Genomic DNA, 18515 nt, shown 5'->3' on the forward strand with positions numbered 1-18515 from the left:
ACTTGTGCTGTTGGTTATCTGGCTTATTTTTCAGTGTTGAAGCTCAAACAAACAGCTGTACCTCACCACAGATCCTGTCTTCAAATGAACAGCAGGTTTTAGTTTTTATTGCCAGATTTGAGCATGTGGTGTTGTGGAACTACATCCATCTGTGGACTACCTTTTCCCAAACCCTGAGCTGTGAAAATGCTGAACCTTCTACAGGGCCTGATACCACTTTTTTATGCTGTTTCATTTTAAAATGCTGAACATTCTGGAGGGCCTGACATGCTTTTGTTCTATTTTAATCCTTATAGAAATAGAAGTGAACTTAGAAAAATCCTGCCTCTTTTTCATTTGCAAAATCTCATGTCAGGAGACCTCCAGGAAGGTTTGCTATCTATTCTTTGTTGGAATAATATCTGAAGCCAAACTCCATAAAATATAAGTTTTCTCTCATTTGCTGGAAGTTCTTGAGCAGTCAGAAAACCTATTTCATGTTTAGATGAAACTGTGTTTAGAATTAGGGTTTTTTTCCCTTTACTTCGATAGTGTCAAAATGATGGAGCTTATTTTTCTGTACTAGGTAAATATTCCTTTGAAACCAACATGCATTTGAAAAATGTTATTGTTACCAAGTCCACGAGGCTTTTCCTGGAGATTTTATCTAGCTAAAATCTTCCTTCAGTATTCTTCCCACAGTCTCAAGCTCCTGAGCAGTTCTTTGTAGGGCTCTGTATACACAGAAGAAAAAAGACTTCTGACCTAAATAGCTTGAGTCATTGAACCAAAGAATCATTTAGGTTGGAAAAGATCATTAAGGTCATGGAGTCCAACCATTAACCCAGCCCTGCCAAGTCCACCACTAAACCATGTCCCAGAGTGCTATATCTACACATCTTTTAAACACCTCCGGGTATGGTGATGCCACCACTTCCCTGGGCAGCCCGTTCCAATGCTTGACAACCCTTTCCATGAAGAATATTTTTCTAATGTCCAATCTAAACCTCCCCCAATGCAACTTGAGGCCATTCTCTGTTGTTCTGTCACTTGTTGCCTGGGAGAAAAGACACAGCCCCACTTTGCCACAAGCTCCTTTCAAGGGGCTGTAGAGAGTGAGAAGATCCCCCCTGAGCCTTCTTCTCTTCAGCTTAGCACCCCCAGTTCCCTCAGCTGCTCCCCGTAAGCCTTGTGCTCCTGAGCCTTGCCCAGCTCCAATGCCCTTCACTGGACACACTCCAGCCCCTCAGTGTCTTTTTTCTAGTGAGGGGCCCAAACCTGAGCACAGGATTTGAGGTGCAGCCTCCCCAGTGACGAGTACATGGGGACAATCACTGCCCAGGTCCTGCTGGCCACACAAACCACGATGCCATTGACCTTCTTGGACCTGGGCACTCAGTGACTCACATTCAGGTGCTGTCTACCAGCACCCCCAGGGTCCTTTTCCAGCAGGCAACTTTCCAGCTGCTCTACCCTTCCTAGTCTGTGCTAATATTTTTTCTTCTCATTTTTCATTTTTTGGGAACTTTGGCATCAACACATAAAGTCTCTTAGAAATGCTGTTTTTAAAATTCAGAATTAACTTGTGTTATCATGGAAGAGCAGCCTTAGATCTCTACCTGAGAGCTGAAAAATCCCAGATTGCAAGAGGTTGTGGACATAAATGCAAAGTCTGTAGCAGGGGGCTTTCTGAAGTTGGAATGGTTGTTTCTGATCTTCCCTTTAGAAATGTGTTTATGAAAATTTTCTGCTTCTCCTTCAGTGTTGCCAGGAGGGCACATTATCTACTTCTTGCTTTAAATCATCAGAAACTTTCTTTTCCCCTGCTGTATCACTGTGAAAGTGAGAGCAACTTAAAGAAGTGAAAGCAATTTGTTCTGCAGGAGGCATTAGATAAAGGGTGCCTAGAGGATTCCTCATACCATCTTGAGATGGAGATAAAATAGAATGACATGATAGCCCATTAAGCAGAGCAAAGTAAGCACAGCAGCAGATTCTTGTCTCAGATCTGTGATGCATTTTCCTACCTGGGATGATTAAATGACAGTGTCTAAAACAACAGCTCTCCTGGCTTTGCTGAGCATACGTGGAGCCTTAGGAGCCAGCAGAAGTCTTTGCTCAGAGAGATAAAGGACTGCAAGCCACCCAGAGGACACCCAGGGCAGCTGCTCTTGCTTACCCTTTCTTTTGAAAATGGCAGCACAGTTTAAACTATTTTATAGACTCTTCACCGGGGATCTGGAGCTCCCTGACACTGCCAATTTCTGAAGCTGCTAGAGTTTAAGAATCAAAGCGAGAGATTAAATGAGACTGCAATGACATAGCCTAATGTATTGCTCATACAGCAACAGCAGAGTTCATTAACTGTGCTGGGGCTTAAAATATAACTTAATGCACTGTTAAATAACTAATTTTTAGAGGGATTCTTGGAATTATGAGGGTCTGCTCTGAAAATTTTCTGAAAATTCAGAAAACAAAATAATGAGATTTACAATTTGTGTTAACCAAATAGATTTTTGGTTTTATTCTCTCTCACAACAAATTAAAAAGACCTTACATTTTCCAAATTACTTCTAAATATCTAGCACAAGCCAGGATCCTAAGAAACCAGTTCAAATGAAATTCCTGATGCCAGAAGAAGCAAGATTATTGGTAAGCTTAATGACTTTCCCTCTTCACTGTCCTAAGGACCCACTGTGCAATTTTCACTGCACCGTGGGCTGGGCATCCCACAGATGGGAGTGGGAACCAAAGTCTTTGTGGCACTCACCCTAAATTAAGGTGCTGGTGGTGTGGATATCCCCTATTCTCCACTGCTTTAACAGCCTGTAAAGAAAGAATCAGCTTCTGGAATTGTGGATGCCCAGGTGGTAATATTTGCTCAGGGAACAGGATACACAGTGTTGGCCTATTTCCTTCTTATTTTTCTCTCTCCATTCATTGTGTGTCAAAAATCTCTGTCCATTAGTTTATGTCTTGTAATGACATACTCACTAAAATTAATGGCCAGTGTCTTCCCATTGACACCCTGTCCAAGTGGACAACTACACACGAATGCCTGCCTAAGCCTGGGCTTTTCCTTACCCAGCCACTTCTTCTGTGGTCTGAATCACAGAGCCATCTCAGATAGCAGAATAAATCAGTACAAGTCTTAAGGTGAATAATGTTGCGAAGAAAGAATTGCTTTAAATTGTAAATATATTTAATTTTCAGTATATGGGTCAAATATGTGATGCCTTGAAAGCTTTACGCAATAACTGTGTGCATGTGTGTGTGTGTGTGTGTGTGCGTGCTTTAACTTAAACTGACTCTCACAAATGTTTAAAGCATATACTCCACTCCTTTTAAACACTTGTTTAATTTCCTCTCATTCTTTGGGAAGGAAATTAAGTTTGCTTGGTCACCTCCAAGGAATAAAAGTGAAAAGTTATTCTGGTTTCCCTGAACTGAGCAAGACTTGAAACAGCAATCTTTTCTGAGTGCTTCTCTGCCAAGGCAGAGTTATTCTGCAAGAGGCTGGCAGAGATAAACCCTACAAAACAAACAACCCGCCCCCAAAACCTCAGCATGGCAGCTTTTTCACTGTTCATAATAGGAAGATGACATTTCAGAAGAAAAGCACTATACCTTAGACACTAGCTATCAAACAAGCACACAGAATAGCTTGGAGTTAACATCTGTGTAATGAAAACCAGAAAATAGCAGCGATTCCCCTGGAGAGACTTGCTTGCACCTTGTGTCCTTTCTTTCCTACCCATATCATTCTCACTGGCTGCATGTTGGCTCCAGACTGCTGTTGGTTGATTTAAGAAGTCTAGAATGATCCCAGATCAGCTTGTGTGTGTCCATCAAACTTCGACTACCTGTCTCAGAGGGCTTTTTTTTCTCCTGAAAAACAGATGACAGCAGGAACAAAAGGTTATGAGAACCTTGCATTCTTTTGTACTAATTTCCCATTGCTAATTATCTATTCTCAGTATTATTCACTTTCCTGGAAGTTATCTCACAAACATCCTTTAGAAATTTCTGTCTTCTATTTCTTCTTTAATCTATACCCTTAATATTTTATTATGGTGAATTATCCCACCATATTTTCCTCATGCCTTCTACACCTTATGTATCTTTTCTCAAAAAAAAAAAAAAAAGAGTGATTGATCCTGATTTTTTAAAGAAAGCCTCATTTTAACTTTTTAAAGCAGGTTTCCATGGCACACCATATCCTATTACATGCTGCTGGGCTAGTGGGGTGATTCACTTAATGATGTGTGATTACAGTTTTTCCCTCCTCTGAGTACTGAAGTTGCATATTTCATCCAAACTGCTAGCAAAACAGATTCCTTATGAGAAATGAATAAAATGTGTAGTCTCCAAGGTTAAAAAGGAAAGTAATGAAAAATAACCAGCTAGTGCAGTTTTATCACATTTGTCCCTGAGGATCCTGAACCTGCACCAAGTTGGAGAGGAGAGCCTAGCAAGACTCTCAGGCAGGTACTGTGAAGTCTTGGGGGGTGTTTAGTGTGGAGAACCACCCTAATGGGAAACCCTCATCTTCCTGAAGGTGACTGATTCCACGTATGCTGCGCTATTGACTAATTCCAGGAGTTTATTCATCTCTAGGAGTCACTATCACCGGGAGGGGAAGCCCTTGACAAGAGGTTGGTATCTTTGGGACAGAAAACAGCCAAGCTGCACGTTCCCACAGGGATGGGGCAGCCTCCTGCAAGCCTCACGTACCAGGGGCGTCTCCAGTTTTACCCCCATATTTGGCCTTGCGCATCTCTGTGCTGTGCTGCTCCGCCAGCCTTCCTTACTCTGCCTAATTAGGTCAGCAGGAAGGAATCCAGAACTGTTTTCCATTCTGCTTGTGCATGCTGGAACAGGAAGGACTTCGTGTCAGTAGGTTCATGAGGCAAGCTAAACTGGTAGTGGCTGTATTCCTTAATAAAACAGGTATTATTTGGTATTACCTCCAGGATTTCTCCAAGGAGGATTCAGGCTTCCTATCCAGCATGGCCTGCAGGGGGCAACAAAAGAATTCAATGGACACAACATAGTTTTCTGACTAATTCTCGAACAATAGCGACCCTTAAACGGAGTATTTTTTCCATTAAATCAGAAAAGAAGGAAAAACCACTTGAATAAAAGAGAGGATGACATTTCACTCCATCTTTTCTGGTTTGTTTTGGGTTTTATTTTTTCCCGGCTTTTTGATAAGGGAAGACTGGGTTTTAAACGCCATTCAATCTCCAAACTCTTGCTATCAGCAGAGACTTTGAGAGAATGCCATGGGAAAGAGAGCTTCAGTCACCACTGACAATAGGATTTAGAAGGTTTTAAAAGTTTCTGAGAAATAGGGCAGACTACTTCAGAAGTTCCCCTGTTTTCTTCATATTGGAATAGGCTGCCTTCCAGCATTATTATCTGGGCTGAATCCTAGTTGAAGGGTTTTGTTGCATTTATAAGAATAAATAGCACTGTTGGTAGCGTTCACATTTTTTTGCTGCCCTGTGAGTACAAGCACAGTGAACTTTACTGGGAACAATGGTAGAAAACTAAAAAAACACCTTCTTCTCCTGAATGTTCACTCTTCATACTCCCCATAACTCCTGGCCTTTCTATTTCGTATTGGGATCTCCTGACTGGATTTTTGATTCAGACTGTACAGTGGGCCTGAATCCTGAGGATCCCAATATATAGGCTATTGGTACAAATCTGAAACAATCAAACTGCTCTTAAATACTTTGTACTTTTCTGTAGCCCCTTTAACTTTCCTAGCTCTGCAATATCTTTTTTTTTCCTACATCCACTATATATAACAGTTACATTTTGCACTTTAATACCTGCATTAAGTTCTTCCTGCCTTCCAGTGTACTGCTTGTTTATTTGCTGTGTTGATACAATTTGTTTCCTAGTTATTATATTACATTATATATAGTTTTTAAAAAGCCATGAGGTTATTAATGATTTCCACTAATCCAGAGTATGTGGTAGCATTTTCTTTGCAATGAACTCTCTTATCCGTGTTTCTCTGCTGCTTTTACACTTTGAAATAATGTTTTCACCAACATTGTCTGCTTTGTGTTTTCTTCGTTACGCAAGGATTATAATTTCATTTAATTGTGATGATGAAGTGCCATGAAAAGCAAGTAGTTGCTAATCTGAGTGAGAGTTGTGATAAAAATACCCCAAATAAGATTGAGCTAGGGTTACACAGGCAGCCTTAATCTGAAACTTCTATCTTTTGAATTCTTCACTTGAAAAACTTTCCTGAACAAGGCAGCTATTTATTGTTTTTCCAATGAGGCATAGGTTTGTTTGAGATTTCTTTCCAGGTCTGATCTTCTGCTTTATCTTTTTCTGCCCATGTTTCTTTGCCGAGCATTTCTCTCCCCTGGCTCTGTATCTTCCTCCCCATTTTTCCAGCTTCCAGTATAATTTTTCTTACCCATCCAATCCTTCCAGGCCTGCCACCTAAATTTTCTCCCTAGTCCTCCCAGTCCCATATCAGCTGCTCTCTGGACTCCTCAGCTGCTCACATGTTTTGTTCTGCCACTTTACCTTTCCCCACATCATCATTCCTTTTCTGTTCCTTCCCCTTTCTCCCTTGCTACCTCCTTCCCAAACTTTTCCTCCTGCAGTTTCTCCCCCAGTTTTAATGTTCTCCATTTTTGATATCCAGCCTTAGAGGGAAAACGACCACTTCCACCATCCTCATGCCAGCCACCTGTGCAATCTATTTCCATTCCCCACCCACCATCCCATCTTCTCCCATGCTCTCTGCTCTCCAGGTCAGCTTTGTTTCCTCTGGTGCATCATGGACAAAGTAATCATCCTGCCAAAGTACAGTTTCAAAGCCAGAAACATAGGAGCTGTTTACAGGGAAGACCACCAGGATGTTTTAAGGCAACTCTTGAAAATCGTTGAAAAACTAAATCATAAAACATTCTCCTCTAAATTGTCCTAGGCCAAAACTCTGGACTGAAAAATATGAACATAATGTGGCTGAAATTGGGTAACTGAAACCAGGATTTATAACTGCTTCAACACTGATAATGCAGAACATACTGGGAAAATACAGCAGCTACTGTGTCTCTTCTGCACATTTTCCATGGTCATAATAATTTATAACACTGGCATTATAGTTATTTCTTACATGTGGCACTGAAATCAGTGGCAGGTGTCAAAGAAAATAGGGAGACATCTACTATATTGTTCTGTAGTAGTTTGTTTGGTTTGTTTAATAGAAAAATTCCATCATTCAAAAATTGGCAGGGCTGAAAAAAAAAATCTGTTATCAGTGAATAAACAAGTTCCTTTGTACATCCAAGTTTTCCATTGACAACCTTGTAAGCGCAAACACTGATTACAAATTTCCTCCTTCATACCTGAAGGTAAATGGCCTGTACTTGCCAACATCCCTTCAGCAACAGGCTCTTAAGAAACAAAGAAACCTTTGGAGACAAGTTTCGGAACCAGTGCATGCACAGGGAGGAGGACAGCTGCATAAAAGGCTTTTGCAACTTGTTGGACTTTTCACCGGGGCATGTAATGATAGGACAAGGGTGAATGGCTTTAAAATGAAAGAGGGTAGTTTAGATATTAGGAAAGAATTCTTTACTGTGAGGACGTTGAGGCACTGGCACAGGTTGCCCAGAGAAGCTTTGGATGCCGCATCCCTGGAAGTGTTCGAGGCCAAGTTGGACGGGCTCTGAGCAACCTGATCCAGTGGGAGGTGTCCCTGCCTATGGCAGGGGGATTGGAACAAGAGGATCTTTAAGGTCCCTTCCAACCCAAATCATTCTATGGTTCTTTGATGATTCTATGAACTATGAAAGTACACATCTGTTTATAGCCATCTAAACATTTTCTGAGGACCTCTTTGGCTAAATGAGCAACTTCACTTTTACATACATTATTGTCCTTGCTTGAGAAGTTATATTAAGAAAAAGAAAATCATCCTGATGTATGCAAGTCTGTAGCCTATGGAAGACCCCTTGTTCCTAGAATGTGGTGAGAGCATAATGGCTAAGGAGCAGGCAGAAAATCCAAAGCACTTTGGGGTTTTCTTTCTGATTTTAAAAAAGAGGTTGATAAATTTGAATATGGATTTCCATCTTCTTGGATTTATGTAGAATGCCATAAGAGAAAAAATGCAAGATAATTTTTTCTCCATAAAATTTAGAGGCCCTAAGTATAACTTATTCATTTTAATATCAAGAAGCAACATGATGTTAGTTTCTAGATGGTAAAAGGAAAAATGAGCAAAATCCTACAAGCTGGTTTAGTGATGAAGAGCTAGGAGTAGGCTTTTCTTTTTCATCTGCCCTAGATTTTTCTTTATTGTTAGTTTGGGATTAGCTTTATTCATGCTAATGTTACGGGATGTGTAGTAAATGAAGGTGTTGTGGGAAGGTTTTGGTACAGGTAAATACTGCTTCCTAGGTTATAACATTGCTGTTTTCTAAATATTTGCCCTCTGCACTCCCAGAATTTGATACTGCTAACATCTCCCGGGCAACGTCTAAAACCTCTGCATTTCATACTTTTCTCCTTTATAGTTTAAAGAAATTTATGTTAAAAGGGGCCCTGTAGAAGTTAGTGCTTTTAGTGATAATCACTGGTGTTAAGAAATCTCTCTGGGGCACCAAATTGTCTGTAATACCCGTAATATAAATTATTAACTGAAGTAAAATCAGAAACAAAAAAGTTCAGGGAAAAATAATGGGGAAGTAGTGATTCAAAATGGTAAAAGAAAAATCACTTGCCCTGTAATTCATCCTTATAAAAATTCAACCATAATACCCAGTTCCCATGAACAAGTGGGAATAAAAGAAGTGAATTTTTCCTAAGATTTGTCTGGTTTATGTCTTTTTTTTCTTAAAAAAAGAAGCTCCACTGGCTCTCTTGCAAGCCTCTGCCTGGATCTTTTTGTTTAAATAAACACACTCAGTGAAAAGTCCACTTGGATATTTACAGGCCTGTTTGAATACCTGTCAGAAGAAGACAATGATTACAGTGTAAATGGATTCTTCAGAGTAGATAGTATATTATCAACTGATCAGATTTTTTGGCCTTTTTTTCATTCCTAGTTGAAGCAGATATTCTCCTGGTGTTCGGAGGCTTTACTGGTGTTTTGAGGAACAAAATCTCCTAGTGGATGGAACGAATTTCCTGTATTAGATATATTTACTTTCCTCTAGATCTGTTGTCTCCTCGCATCCCTGAGCAGGAAGGCTCATCTTGCAGGAGGCTGAACATCGAAGGAAGTGTGGCAGAAGTGTTGGGCAGCACAGGGACAGAGCCCAGAGCCATCACCACCACCACATGTTCAGGTGGGTTTGCATTCCTGCATTAACAAGTGTTTTAGTGCTTAATTAACAGATGTCTTGACTTTTGTGCAGCTTTCCTTAATTGTCCCAAAGATGCTTAGTTTCCACCCTTGGATTTTGTTGCAGATTCCAGCTGACCTTCTCTGTGGCTATTCACTGTGGGCACATCCTCCTCTCCTCTTGCATGACATATGAAGAGAAGCTAATTCAAAGCATTCATTGTTTATGGCTGGGTTTTTTTAGTTCCTTTAGCTTCAGGGGTTTAAAGCTGGGGAACAGCTAATCAAAGGCTAGTGCAGAAAACTGATTTCAGCTGTCTCTTCATAGGTTTCACTTTTTTTTTTTTCAGGCATCTTCCCCCCTCTCTAATGCAATCCCCTTCCCTAGAACAGAGAAAAAAAGTAAAAGCAAGTTTAAAATTTCCAAAAAGGCATGCCTAGCTACAGGAAATTAAGGGCTGGTGGGCCATTTTTATGCCCTGGATCCCTTCACTTAAATACTCAGTTGTTGCTGGTGGTTGCTTTGTGGATTAACAAACTTTTCTCCAACCTTTACCGTGTTTACTACCTGCTTGTAACCGGGGGGTACACACAGCACTTCAGAGAAAACAGCCCCCTTTATGGCCAGGGTTTAAGGCAAAGCCAGCTGCATTTCCCTCTCTGTCTTCTTGAAAGGAGAGATCTGTTTCCTTCAACAATACTGTTTATAACTTCACCAGATGAAAACTGTCACATCCTATTTCTACTGAGACTCAGTGTTACCTACTCACTGGCTGCAGAATTAAGAAAACAGAACTTAGCTCAGCTTTAATGCTTGCATACACACCATGCAGATCTCCTTCAAATGAGCCAGGAAATTCTAAATATCATCTCATTGCAAAAAAAAAAAAAATTGCTGTCTCCAAAGATTGGTTTAGAAATGTGTGACCTGTGATGTCCTTTAGCAGTGGCTGCATTTCCCACAAATTATGTGAATTCTGGATGAGATGACTGCTCAAGCTGGAGTTATATTTTCAACACCAAGTAATGAGACAGTTATATCTTTTCAAGTGCCATAAACATAGCAAAATGAGTTTTCTAATCATAAGACTACCAATCCAAACAACCACAACTATATGAAACTCTGCTATTTATTTCAAGTAAACGTATTTTTAATGTGTTGATTAAATTGGGAGAACATTTCCTATATAAGCCTGATTTGTATTTTTATTTATAGTCCAAGTACATTTACCTATTTTTTTCCCAGTGATTTCTGTGCTACCAGAAAAGTTATTTCTATGTGACTGGAGAAATTACTTCAGATAAAACAGCCCCCAGTCCCTGGAAACCATCTTACTCTATAACTACTTGGGAGCTCAAGAAATAAATCTTCATTGCTTTACTTTCTGACAGACACCAGTGAGCAGAAGAATGAAAGGGAAAATTTAGGATCCCCATATGGTAAAGAGGGATAGGAACATTTTTCTGTTGTAAATCCTGTATTCCTTGTCTTAGGTGAATAAGAAGCATTAAAAGTACAATGTAATTCTCTGCATCAGAGTCTGGGTCTTAAGGTCTCTCTTGGCATATTTCAGCTGTGTAACCAGATTAGCAGATCACCTGACAAAAAGGTTGGTCTAAATTCTCTCTATACCTTACAGAGAGAGTAGTCACACACATCTTTCAATTTATGCACATTCCTCCCCAGTTCTTTCAGAAAATTATTTCAGAGCAGCAGTGTATCAGGAGATGCTACCATTGCTTTTAAAGTGTATGTGACGAATTATTAACCAGCTTTCCCAGATTTATTAGAGATAAATTTTAGATTAAACTTGCTTTATTCTGTTACACACCGGATTTATATTTTAAGATTAGAGACTTGACTGGAATAGACTCTTTTTCATCTTAGTTCTTTTATGGGATGCATAATTACAATAAATCCATGAAAGTGTTGTTGGAGCTTTTACAGTACTATTGGATTTTCACTGGATTCTCGATTTGGTAGAACATGCAACAGTTTTTGCTGTTACACGAGTCTGGATCTTGAAACATGAATCTGTAAAGCTAGGCTCCCACTGTATTTGGTAATTAGCAAATTCATCTGTAACTGAGTCCTGGAGTTATCTGGAAGCTCTCTAGAAGGTGCTGCTAGACATCATGATTTAAATAATTTACTGCAAATTTTTTTTCTATTGCTTGAAAGGCTTTTATTTTCCATCATTCACTCCATAGGGAAGTAGTATTCTGAGACTTCTGCTGCTTTTCCTTTCTCTGATTAGAGAATGTGATGTGGCTATCTGCAAGGATGGTCCAGAGGTGTACAAATATTTTATCTAACCATCTGACCTTAAAAATGCTTCAGAAAAGCTGCAGGCCATCTCTTTTTGTGGCCTTCACCCCATGAACCACCGTGATTTGGACCCTGAGCATCGCCTTGGCTCACATTTCAGGGCTGATATCTCGTGCTGAAGATCCTTAAGGACCTTCAAGCAAAAGTGAAAGACCATCTGACCATGGTCTGGTATCCCCACTGCCTCACCATACCCGGGGAAAAACACATTCTTCATTTGCCAGGGCTGCTACTTTGTCTCCTTTGTCAGCTTGCACTCAATTCACTTTGACGTTTTATTACTCCCCTGTGGTGCTAAATTGGCCTTATCCGTGCAAGAAACTCTGAAAAGAATCTGAGTCTTTTCTGAAGACTGTGCAATTCTTTGTTCATTAATATAAAGACAACTTTGGAATTAAGTAGAATCAGGAATCAGTCTCCATAGTGGCCTCTGGCAGATAACTACACTCCTCTGATTTCAAATGCACCTGCAAATTTTTCTTAATCTGATTTGTAAGTAGATTCTGCACCAAATTGCTTACAGAAATTGTGCTGTTTCTGTAGAATATTACCTCTGTCTCAGATATGGGGAAAAAAAAAAAGCTTCCTTTTCTTTTCCCAAGCTGGTGCTATAGGTACAAGCTGCTTTTGTAGAAGCCCTATTTAGGGACAATTTTGCATGACAAAATAATAGCTAGATTCCTATGACCTTATTTCAACTTATTTTTTCAGTAAAAGCAAATACCAGGACTATACTAAAAAACATCCAAACCATCAAGCACAACTTTTTATGAAAGACACCTGTCTTATACATGGCTATTCATAAAGAAGCACAAAAAATGGAAGACAAGCTCACTGGTGAATTTAGTTCCTAGAGGCCCTACTTTTCCTTTGTTTTCTTCTTGGCATCTAAAGGAAATCTCCACTTACACTGAAAGTATATAATGCTTTAATCTACCCAAAGGTGTAAATTAAACAGAATTATTAAATTTCCTTTGCTGACACTTAATTGCATATTTTCATTAAACATACTGAAGCAGTGTTTTATTTTTACAGTAACTTAATAAGAGAAAGTAGGCCTACCAAATTTCAATTAGATTTCCCTAGAAGGGAAGGCAAAGAGAGAAAAATAAGTATAGGAAATAATTGAATAAAAGATAATAGCAAATAATTTTGCTTGGTAATAAAAAGGTACAGAGACAAAATGGAATTTCCTGGTATCCCAAGGAAAACCTCAAACAAACCACAGCTGAGTGGATGAGACATTTGCTACTTTTCTATTTCAGCCTATGCTGGGTTGCTGCAGTGAATGGATTCCACAGGCTGCATATTTGAGAGTTTGTGGTCAATCCTGCATGCTTTTCACTGAGAGGCCAGTGTTTAAACAATAAAAATGCATTGAGAAAAGCAGTTAAAAAACCTCAAAACAAACAAACAAATAAAAAACTTCAGGGAATTCCACAGTAGAAAGCACTATTTTCCTGAATTAATTGTAATACTATGTGAAGTGCATCACGAGAGCAGCGAATTATGGGTTAAGGTTGTTCATTTAAAGAATAGAGTTTTGTCAGGGTGAAGTCTAATTAAGTGTGTAGACATGAGAGGGATGTTTGCTTTCATTTGTTATCTTTCAATACCCCTGTCAGGCAACTCAAGAACAGGCACTGCCCCAGCACTGGGTCATTTTATTTTGCTTCTCCAAACCGTGCTGCTATCGCTCTGCTGTAAGCTCTCTCTCTCTTTTTTTTTTTTTTTTGTTTTTAGAGACAAATACCTTTGCATATGTAAAGACATTGGCAAGCTGGGGAAATTCAGGCACCAGTAACAGGACAGCTCTGGGAAACATTCACGAATTAACCAGCTGAGGGAGCACAAGGCATCGGCTTTTCAGTAATGGCACAATGGACTTTAGGGACTTGCAGAAGAAACAGTGTGGTAACTATTAAGTCTGCATCACTTAAGTCTCCAGTGAAACATCTGAGGATCCTTCTTCTCTCGTGGAGTAGTTTAGGTCAGAATTAATTTTTTTGAGGGGGTGAGAAGTGATTTTTAAAGGACATGGATGATCTATTCCTTTACTTACTGGTCTAGAATCTATCTATCTATCTATCTATCTATCTATCTATCTATCTATCTATCTATAATATATAGATAGATAGATATAAATATACTAAATATACATATATATACTAAATAAACAGTATGTGTGTATATGTATATATATGTATATATATATATATATATATACACAGAATATCTACAGGAAGACAGTTTGATTTTAAAAGTCTGAGGTGATATCCTGGACCACCTGAAGCTAATGACAAAGTATAATCTATGAGATAAGAGCCAAGTGTTGATTCTTGCTCTAAACAGAGTTGTATTAAAATGCAAATATGGCAATACTTGTATCATACCAGATCTACAGCCAGTTCAGCCCATGATCCTGCCTGTGGCAGCCAAGCAATAACAGCACCTGCAAAAGCAGGACAAGTAATCTGGGGCCCAGAGAATTCTTGAGTTAGTGGGAGTACTTAATACAGGCTTGACAAAATAATTAGGCGACCCAGTGGACAGAAGAGAGTTGGTCTGTCTTTCAGCATGCACTAGCCAAGCTTTGCTGCTCTGTAGGACAGAAAGAAGCAAGCCACAGTGCTGCCTTCAGCTCGGAACTGCTGGGCATCCACGCAGGGATGTGCTGTGCTGCAGCCGAGGCAGTGTGGGGTTCCTCTGCAGAAAAGCCTTTTGAACTTGCTCTGCAGCCCATGATTATGCAGATAGGCAGTGCTGGGAGAGGAGAGGCAGCAGGAGTAACTGCTACCACATGTGAAACTCTGCTCCCAGGATATTGTTTTCATTATAGTTCTGTTCTCTGCAGCTACTCAGACTCTGAAGTGTCAGATTCCAGTTTGATTTCTTCATTAGGAAAGCCACTGCTTCAGTAGTAATGAACAACAGAAAGCACAAAAACGTTCTGACAATGGTTGGTTTTGTTTAAAAATGTTAGCATGGGTTAGACAGTGTCTAACACTAATGCCTGGGACAGGTTCCTTTCATTATGCTTTGCTTTCTGGAAAATAACTCAGCCTGTTTTCACAGAAATTGGTTAATCCATACAGCTTAGGTCAGAAAAGACATATAAACTAGTAATGCTGCTTATTTCTGAAAAGCAATAAAAGAGACTCTACTCTTTGTAAAGGAATGTGTGCTGCCATTCTGATTACCTACCAACCTAACTCGTATACACATTAGAGTAAAATTGGTCTCTCATTTCCTGAAACAGAAACCTGGTCTCGTGTTCCTGTAGAGCACTGTCCACCTCCAGAACAAAATATGACACCTTCAGGTTTTTTGCTCATAGGAAATATTATAGGTTACCTGGATTTTTATGGTATTGAACCTATGCTTTTCTTCAGATTTATGAGCGTAAATAAGACCAGGTCACTGGTTTTTACTTACCTTGAGGAAATTATGCCTTTTTTTTTTTTTTTTTTTTGCTTGTTTGTGCTTCAGGAAATATCTTCTCTTCCTGCCTTGGGCAAAAGTGCAGTTATGGTCATGAAAATATGCACACAGCAAAGAAACCGAGAAAATCTTTGTCCTAGAAGAAATGATAAGGAATGCTTCAAGGGTAGATTAAATCCATTTTAACTGCTAAGACTTTATTTCATAGTCTCTGCTTGTGAGAACTTAACTCCTTTTGATAAGAAAAATGCTCTCTTTTGGCCTTGTATAATTAATCTTGGAAATCGGATAGGTGGATTTGGAGGTGCTGGTGAAATGTGAGGATTAAATTTTGAAATTTGACCAGCAATGCTGGGAAGACAAAGAGATGGTTGAACAAGCAGGGACATCTGCAGCTGCCAGCACAGGTAGGCTGCATTTTCCTGCCAGAATGAAGCTCTTCACCACAGCCCCCACTTTTCTAGCATCAAGAACAATGAAGCAGTTTGGTAGCAGATCTTCTCTTGGAAGGAAAGTCAAAGGTATATTCTGCTGGTCCTCTAAGGGTTTTCAAACTTGATGAGATTAGCATGATTTAGGACCTGTACGCTGGCATGAGCAGAGATAGAGGCAAGGAGAGGTAATGTTTATGTACCACATACTTTTTGAAGCATTTCTCTTTATCCAGCTTGACCAGAATTACTGTATTCCTGCCAGATTCAGTTTGTGCCAGCTGCTTCTCATTCAGCATTTGATTTCCTGAAGACACCATGGCAAAGTCACTGCATGAAATAGGAAATTTAGAACAGAGACAAGTAAGTTTTGCTCTATTATTTGATGGGTCATTGATTTTGATTATAACTTCACAGGAAAACTTTCCTACCAGAGAGCCCAGAGGGTACATTAGGAGGAAAAGAGTGGACCTCTACCATTTGCAGCTCATCTAAGACTCGGAAATTACGTGCATGGAAGTTGTGCACACCCTGTTTTCACAGGACTCTGGTCCAGACCAGGCTGTTAAGCCAAGAGAGGGAATCAATCAGTCTCCTAAATAATGGCAATGTAGGCCATCACATCGAAAGGTAAACAGGGCAGGCCAGTCTAGAAAATTTTGCTGGCATAGTTATGCCATTCATAATGTCACATGGAATCACCACCTGCACAGATAAGAAAGTTCTCATGGGCTGAAGCCTGTATAATGATGGCAAAAAGCGCCATCTAGCCCAGTCCTTCCTGTCTGTTCCCCAGGATCATGCACCTCCTGACTGGGTGAATATGGGAAGTGAGCATAAGTGCTCTCCCAGGAGAGTGGTGGGCATCAGCTGGGGAGAAGGAGGACACCACAGGTTTAAGCTCCTCAGGGAGCTGCAGTGTACAGCATGTCATTCTCAAAATATAGTGACATCCATGCCAGCCCAAAGTCCCAGGTGAGGTGCCATGTCACTGGGGTCCTGCTGGTGGCTGAATCCCTCTTCCATCCATGGCTGCTTGCACAGCAGCACGATGCTGCTGGGGCTAATGACCTGTCCCAGTGCAGCATGGACATGCCAGCACCATCAGAGCTTGCTCAAGGGTCCTTAACAAGGTAAATAGAAGGGTTTTAATCATATGCTGAACATCACCTGAGAAGAGGAATAAGTTGCCAGATTCGTACATTTGCAAGTCACAGATTTCCAAGCCATTCCTCCTCATCCTCTCAGCTCATGGAAAAGAGCCTTTTCTTTCTTCCTTCCCTCTTTTAGGGCATAGAGATGTGTTAGAAAAAAAAAAATTCTTCTGTGTAATTATTCTGATCAGCTTTACTCTGCTCTCAAGGCAAAGCCTGAGCTGGCTCAAAGGAAATGGTGGAGGTGGAGAGCAAGGTCTGTTTGTGAGCAGTGTGCACAGAGAGGCTCAGTTGTGTCATAAAGCTACACCTTGGGCTCGTTGGGATGAATAGGGCAGTTCACTGCTCTGCATGCTGCTGCTCCAGGTGCTCTGCACCTGTTGCTCTGCTCAGACATTGGCCTTTTTCTTTGCAGCCATAACCATTTCGGGCACTGGTTAAATAGACCTGCACGCTGTGCAGGGGGAATTAGGAGCTTGAAAACAAAGCTGGCATGTCATGCCTCTGTGCTCCTCGATAATGACTAAAATCATTCTGAAAAAAATACTTTTAAAGGATCAGATTTCTGTGTGGACTGCTCAATTTCTATTGTACAGAATGAAATATTTTTATTCAAACCCTCCAGATGATTAGGCAGTTTTGCCCATAGAACCTGGAATCCCTTTGGTTATGCCATTAAGTGTAATTTTTGCCCATTAGGAATAGATAAGGCAAATGCTGGAAGAAAACAGAAACAAAAAAGACCAGAAATATATAGTTACCTTATGAAAGCTGAATTTAAAAATATTGTGAGGCAGTCTAAGAGAGAAATCCTTCAACCTTAACACAAAACAGACCCTGTGATCTCATTTTAAAAAATCTCATTGATTCAATCACCCTAGTGCTCCCTCCAATCCTTCAATCATAGGATGGGAAATATGCACCTACTATCTGGTGCTGAATTCACAGCTACAATCCTACCTTACAGATTATGATCAATTTCAAAGCAATTGCTTATGGATGAGGGTGGCACGAACCTTTTCTTTCTATCTCTTTCTCTTTGCAATTAAGTAGACTCATTAATGCTACTTTGATAAAAGCCCTTTTACAAAATATTTTCTGATAGACTTATACCTCTAGTAGCTGTCAAAAAAATTCAGACATCACCAAATTGATTCTCTATTTTGTTGACGTATATAAATTGTGTTCCAAGACATTCAGGTCTTTGTTAGCAACCAAAAGCAAATTAAAATTATCTTTTAGAAGGAAAACATCCCTTCTCCAGGAGCCTGTGCTGGATTTTGCATGTCTGTCTGAAAGATGTAGGTTGCAGAGTCCCCTCAGCGACAGACTTGAGGGACAAGATCCGGAGAGGCACATCCAGCAGCTGGCTGAGCGAGCCTTTAAAAGAAGAAATTGAGAGATGCCACTGAAGTGCATGCTGGAGGACCTTGAGCTGGCCTTCTGCAATTAAAACCATCTGAGAGGCTGGGGGTCAGCGAGGGGCGTGAGGGAGGTCAGGGGCTGTCTGGAAAAGGTGTCCCTTGCAGCGGCGCCGAGGGCGGGGACACCACCAAAGGGAGAGGAAGAGCTGGCCTCCGTGTTTGCTTTGGCCTAATTTCAAACAGAGCCCCTTCACAATCTGTTTATGCAATCCTGTCTTTCAAGAGCTGTTTTAATTTCTTTAACTAAGCCTGTGTGAGCCCTGAAGGTTTGACTTATCCCATGGAAATCAGGAGATATGCAGCCTGGGGAGAGCTGATGTGGGCTTGACCACATGCTGTATGAGTTTCACATTCAGCAGCACTGGCTCTGTTTTAAGGCACTGCCGAGCAGAGGTCTCAAGGAAGCATTGAGCTTTCTGATGGATACCA

Source organism: Fringilla coelebs (genome assembly GCF_963513975.1).
Source record: "Fringilla coelebs genome assembly, chromosome: 1".
Taxonomy (NCBI): Eukaryota; Metazoa; Chordata; class Aves; order Passeriformes; family Fringillidae; genus Fringilla; species Fringilla coelebs.